Raw genomic sequence first — 6,805 nt, 5'->3', positions numbered from 1 at the left:
TGCAGGGGACAGATAACTTCACACCATACAGATGGACTTGGGGTTGTAGCAGACTCAAGTCGCAGGCTGAGGTGAACTTCTCTAGGACAGACAGAATCAACTTCAACAGCAGTATACAGTTCTCACGTGTGTTGCAGGGGACAGATAACTTCACACCATGCAGATGGACTTGGGGTTGTAGCAGGTTCAAGTCGCGGGCTGAGTGGAGCTTCTCTAGAACAGACAGAATCAACTTCAACAGCAGTATACAATTCTCACGTGTGTTGCAGGGGACAGATGACTTCGCACCATGCAGAATGGACTTGGGGTTGTAGCAGACTCCAGTCGCAGGCTGAGGTGAGCTTCTCTAGGACAGACAGAATCAACTTCAACAGCAGTATACAGTTCTCACGTGTGTTGCAGGGGACAGATAACTTCACACCGTACAGGTGGGCTTAGGGCTGCAGCAGACTCAAAGTCAACAGGCTGAGCGGAGCTCCTGCTAAGACAGACAAAATCACGATTGCAGATAGAGTGTGCAGTCTCACGTGTGTTGCAAGGGGGCAAACCTTCTCACCATACAGGTGGGTTGACAGGCAAGTAGCGAACTTAAGTCAACAGGCTGGACAGAGCTTCTTCTAAGACAGTCAGAATCACTACTTCAAAACAGAGAGGTTAGTTTGACTCACAGATGCTATTCCTTCTAGTCCTCAACAGATGGGACCGATCGAATTATTAAGCTCCAATTACTGACAGTAGACCAGCATGGCACGTGGGGAGTGCATGGCAAGAGAAAATAAATCTTCCACACACACACGGCAATTTCACTCCAAACATGCAACGTGAGGGGGGAAACGTCAATTTAAGCACTGCAATCCACTTCAATAAGTGCAGATAAGGCCAGCACTCACCCAGGGGTCTCCGTGCCACTAGCAACGAGCTCCAATGTTGGGGAAAAGATGTTTCAGGGTTTTCCTCCACAAACATAGACGGATTCACATCACCGTTCCAACACGGGGGAAGAGGGCAAGAGATCGAACATGAATCAGTATAATTCACTCAGTGACGTTTAGGTAGCACAATCAAAGCACTCCAATCCACCTCAAATTCAGTGTTGAAACATGCAGGTACGAGATACGATGGTCGATTACTTATCTCTCTCCCTTCCAGGCAAACGGTGTGTTTTCACAACTCTTCCACACTCCTCAAGTCCCCTCCAGCAGCACTTCCCTTTGCACCCCGCAATTCCTCTCTGCAACACTCAAATAGAACGACTTCTCACGGGAGAGAACCACACTACAGTCTCTCTTCACTGGCTTTTTATATCCTTCCCAATGCCCACATGGCTTTGTCATGGCTCCAAATTAATTGCTCACACCTGGTGTCAATTTCCTCATCCCGGTTGGCAGGGCAACAGATATACACTTACACGGGGGGGTAGTGTTTCCTTATTATTGTACCGGAGGGGACACAATTGCGGCGAACTTTAGTTCCGCCCTCATTTGTCACACCGTGACACTAACATAAAAACAGATATCATTCCAATTTAATTTTTTTTTTGTAGATCTAGAAAGTGTTGAGAGCCATAGAAGGTTTCATACCATTTGGACAAAGGGAAATTTTTTTTTAATTTGAGTTAAAGTCATTTGGGGTCCCAAAAGACCCCATAAACCATCAGAGGGTTAAACGATGTGGATGACTGAAAGCTGTGCACACTCTCTATTGTTGCTTCTATTCATACATATTAACAAAACAGGAAACAATCAGCACTAACAATTATACATTTTATCTAAAAGTTAAAAAAAAGGTCAGCGTTACTTACGTTGCTGCAACACCTGCGTAAGATCACTACGCTAGTTCTGTAAGCTCTTTACTGCTGGTACCATTTACTGGACACCATAAACACAGACCCCAGACCGAGCTACAAAACAAACAAACAATGAGCTGTGGTAAGCGGCTCAATGACTTTAATATCACGCAACGAACTGGCGTGAACTTCCACAAAGACTTGCGCCACTTACGTTGAGCGCAACACCTGTGTAAGATCACTCCTTACTATGATGACAGCAAGTTTCTGTACGTGCTCTACTGCTGGTACCATTTACTGGACACCATAAATGCAGACACCAGCCCGAGCTACAAAACAAACAAAGAGCTGTGTTAAGCGGCTCAATGAATTAAATATCAACAACAAACCGGCATGAACTTCCAGCAAGACTTGCGTTACTTACATTGCTGCAACACCTGCGTCCAATCACTTGCTATTGTGAAAGCAAGTCTCTATAAGATAGTCACTGCTGGTTCCATTTACTGAACACCATAAAAGCAGCTGTCAGACCGAGCTCCTCCCGTTTGCACAACTGATACACAATAAGACTCACCCTTCAACTCACACCGCATGTTTTTCCTGTTCATATCTCCCCACATTTAAAGGGACACGTCACTTACGCCACCTGATCCCAATAATCAGCAAACCTTAAAGGTACACTTCCCAAACTCACCACCTGACCCACTACATTTAAAACGAAAAGAGGCAGGTTTGTGTTTTATATATATATTTTTTTTTATAAATAGGCAATGTGCAGTGAATATAATCAATACGCGTTGCCTGAACCACATTTGTGTGGCTATCATGTTTAAGATTTCTTTAAATGAAAACGAAAAGAGTTAGTATGGTGTTTTATCACATATTTCGTTGTCTAAAATATACAGAGATAGCCGGAGTAGCAGAGCGAGCTGAGTGACGCGCGCTGCGTCAGAAGGTGGGCGGGGTTAGGATTTCCCAAGATTTTCCATGATGAAAGTGACCAATCATAAGAGGGTCAGTGCCCTCCTGGGTTTCCGCCCCCAAATTGTCAAAAGTCATGTAGACTCGAGCGAGCAGAAATCAGCTGAGCGAGCAGAAATCCACTGCGCGAGCAAAACAGCACTCCGCGAGCAGAAGCCCGCTGCGCGCGAGCAGGATTCCAGTGTACAAGCAGAGTTAACCTATGAGAGTATGCCAGGCGCTCGCTCGCAGCTACTTGTACACCTCTCGGTTGTTGAATTTGTGCGCGAGTACTTTTATCATGCCAGCTGAAGGTTCATTTTTGCGCGTGTGAAATAACATAATGTGCTCGTGAGCATGTCTTACACGCTCATGACATTTGACTAAAAAATAACGCCATAGAGTGGTAGGAACCTTAGGCATGTATCCAGGCCGGGGTCTCAAGATAACGTGAGAGTTATCCGGCCGAATTCCAGGCACGCTTTGTCAACCGAAAATGCCTGCAGGTCCCCTACCCTCTTGATGGAGGCCAAAGCGACCAAGAGCGCTGTCTTCATAGACAGGAACTTAAGCTCCACTGATCGCAATGGCTCAAAGGGAGCTCTCTGCAGGGCTGATAAGACCACTGCGAGGTCCCAAGAGGGTATAAGAGGAGAGCGAGGAGGATTTAGTCTTCTGGTCCCCCTTTAGGAAGTCTTACTGGAAAGCGTTGTTGCACCAACACACTGGAGAGCCGACTGTCTCGTAGTGGCAGAGTTGCGCTACGCAAATTTCGCAGACCCATGGCATTTCCCTTGCCAGTTGCTCGTTTTTCTAGAACTCGAAGGTGATAGGTTTCTAAGCGATACCCCCATCACGTCATTCACTGACGTAACTCGCTGTGACTGAACGAAAGGGAACTCTGTGTTTGACGTGGACTTGCAGCTTTAAGAGCAGATCTGTATGTTTTTCTCCAGTTGCATTCACATACAAATTGTGTGAGCTTATTTCATCCAATAGATAAAAGAACTGAGAAATCCCATATATTAACTGGCCCAGAGACACTCCCTCGAAGACATCTGGACAGAAGTGGTTGAAAGTAGACAAAAGAGACAGATTAAAACACCAGGAGTGAACGTGAATGGGCCCTTGGTATACTTGTGATCCAATTGACCAAAATGCTTCTTAACACCAGTTGTAAACAAAGCCGGTCTAAACCAGCACTATAGGAACTATCCGTGGCGTTAGTCTTCGCTGATTGGCCGAACGCACGTGAAACACCAGCATCCGCCATTTAAAAAAAAATGGCTGTGTAAACACACAGATTAAAGCCTATATATTTACTCTTGAAACTAACTCTACAAACATGGAAAACAGTGATAGATGGGCCTCTTAACCTTTACGAAAAGAGAAACCTCTTTTCAAGGAGAAAATCCAACGCAATTTTGAAGGGACCAAGAGAAACATAATTATGTATTTCTACTCAGCATGACTTTTAGATGTAACTAAAATAAAATTATAAAATTAATTTATTCTTGATGCAAGAAGAAGAAGCAGACAATAAAAATGGACAATAAATGTTTAATACTTGGTGCAGAAAATACAAAAAGAAAGTAAAACTGGAAGCAAATAAGACAGATCTCTCTCTTTATTGACTAACAAGATAATAAAGCATCTCAATCAGCCTCTTCTTCAGCTTCCTGAGCAAGAACAGTTAGTAAAAAATGTTTAAAAAAAACCACTTGTATTTTTAAACATATAGATTATATTAAGCAAAATTATATATGCGATATTGCTCTTTGGGAAAGTGTTCAAAGTGAACTCAAACTTCATCTTTGAGTTGATGTGAATCTCACAATTAAAACTGCTGTTCTTAAAGATAAACTATTTAATGTGACAAATGTTGACAATGTTTCTTTTATACTGTCGATGGTTGTGGCCAGGGCTGTAGAGTTCTAGAATCGCCGGTGTCCCAGATATGAGGTAGTTCAGGGGGTTCGGGGTCATGCTCCCCTGAGAAAATACATATGTGCATTTCAAGACATATGAAGGCTAAAATCTCCATCACTCTTTCTTTTTCTCGCAGTCTCCCTACTGTGGTCTGTCTCTTCCCCTCCTGAAGCTGAGCTTTCTCTGATATTCTTTTGTCAGTGAAGAAAGTTAACATAGGGTCAACTGATATTTATATACCGTAAAACTTCAAATAATAGCCCGGGCTTTTATGTTCCCAAATCGCCGAACTGCACCGGCTTGTATTTGAGACAGGCGTCTATATGAGACAGGCCTTTAATTTAGTGTGTGTTGAGACTTCACCCTGTGCTGCAATATACATTTAGTTTTACATTCATTTACAGAAATCAGCTGGTTGAATGGAAACTGCTGATGTTATCGGATTTTCAGGTGATATTCTAAAATCATTCAGTAAACGGACGCTCTGAGGTAAATTGAATTCAGACTGCAGACTTAGCAACGATTGTATTTGTACAGTACAATCAAGTACAGACATGATCTTAATTCCATAATGTCCTTAAACATAACTATATTGCTGGCCATAAAATGACAAAGTGCGCGTCCGGTGTGCGATACCTCGAGTGGTCATGAATGCGACGCGGCGCTTGTGTGCGATACCTCGGGTTGTCATGGACACGACGCGGCGCTTCTCGTCCGGTGCGATACCTCGAATAGTCATAGACGAGGCGCGGCACAGCGCTTCTCGTCCGGTGTGCGATACCTCGAGTTGTCATGGACACGACGCGGCGCTTCTCGTCCGGTGCGATACCTCGGGTTGTCATGGACACGACGCGGCGCTTCTCGTCCGGTGTGTGATACCTCGAGTTGTCATGGACGCGACGCGGCGCTTCTCGTCCGGTGCGATACCTCGGGTTGTCATGGACACGACGCGGCGCTTCTCGTCCGGTGCGATACCTCGAGTTGTCATGGACACGACGCGGCGCTTCTCGTCCGGTGTGTGATACCTCGAGTTGTCATGGACGCGACGCGGCGCTTCTAGTCCGGTGTACCTCGAGTTGTCATAGACGCGACGCGGCGCTAACTCTCTCTGCCTGCCTTGCTTGCGCTTACAGCTCCCGCCCAGATGCGCAGGGCTCTCTTGCGTGCGCAATCTGCACCATAGAACTGGCTTAAACCAACGATCTGACGGGTTTTAGAAGATTAAATACAACCCGAAACTAAAAAACAGACCGGGCCTCTATTAGAGACCGGCCTTTATTTATCCAAACCTGTATCCACACCAGGCGTGTAAAAGAGACAGGCGTCTATTTGGAACTCGGCTATTATTTGAAGTTTTACAGTACATCAGTTTTTCTGATTATTTTTGTCAGTTGTTTAACATTTCTATCCTAAAACAGCTGTCAAATATGAATGTTTAGTTTAGCTATATTTGATCTCACACTTCATGACCGTTAACTGAAGCGCTAGAACATGCGCTCAGCAGCTTCTGTGAACATTAAGCCTGTCTACTTTAATTTGATTGGTCATCTCAATATTCTGATGTTGATGAGCGGCGACAGACCGCAGAGCTCAGACGAGAAGATCTTGGAGCTGTGCAATATCCTTGCAGCACTAAAGTAGAGTTAATACTATTTTAGGCAATTGTTTCACATCCTTTATTATATACACCTCGGAAATATACTGAAGTCTGGACCTCTGTGACTTCATAACTGGCTACAGCCGTGGTTGAGGCTGGTTAGACAAACTAATAGGAAAGAGAGGCGGCATCACACTCGAAAGTGCTGGAACTGAAGATAAGCTACTTAATGTGAGTTTTTGTATGTCTGTGTAGAGCAGATGATTGGCTGAAGCTCTTCCCACATGCAGTGCAGTGATACGGTTTCTCTCCAGTGTGGATCCTCTCGTGTGTTTTCAGGGTTCCTGAATGATTGAATGTCTTGTCGCAGTGTGAACACTTGTAAGGTTTCTCTCCAGTGTGAATTCTCTGGTGCCGTTTCAAATCTTCAGCTGTAGTAAAAGTCTTCTCACACTCAAAGCACATATGATTTCTTACACCAGTGTGTATTTTCTGATGTGCTTTTAAATTCTGCGGACGTGAAAAACTCTTTC

General features: G+C 44.5%; 1 long non-coding RNA gene across 1 annotated transcript; it reads right to left on the bottom strand.

The window, feature by feature from the left end:
• Positions 1-895: 895 nt before the first annotated feature.
• LOC311295742 lies at positions 896-2,727 on the bottom strand. The gene is made up of 3 exons (XR_014628372.1): positions 2,211-2,727; positions 2,001-2,115; positions 896-1,900 (listed from the first exon to the last, which is right to left on the bottom strand). It is a non-coding gene; the product is annotated as an uncharacterized lncRNA (long non-coding RNA).
• Positions 2,728-6,805: the final 4,078 nt, after the last annotated feature.

Source organism: Rutilus rutilus (genome assembly GCF_951802725.1).
Source record: "Rutilus rutilus genome assembly, chromosome: 8".
NCBI lineage: Eukaryota > Metazoa > Chordata > Actinopteri > Cypriniformes > Leuciscidae > Rutilus > Rutilus rutilus.
Note: the sequence above shows the minus strand (reverse complement) of the source record. Positions and strands in the feature narration are given on the sequence as shown.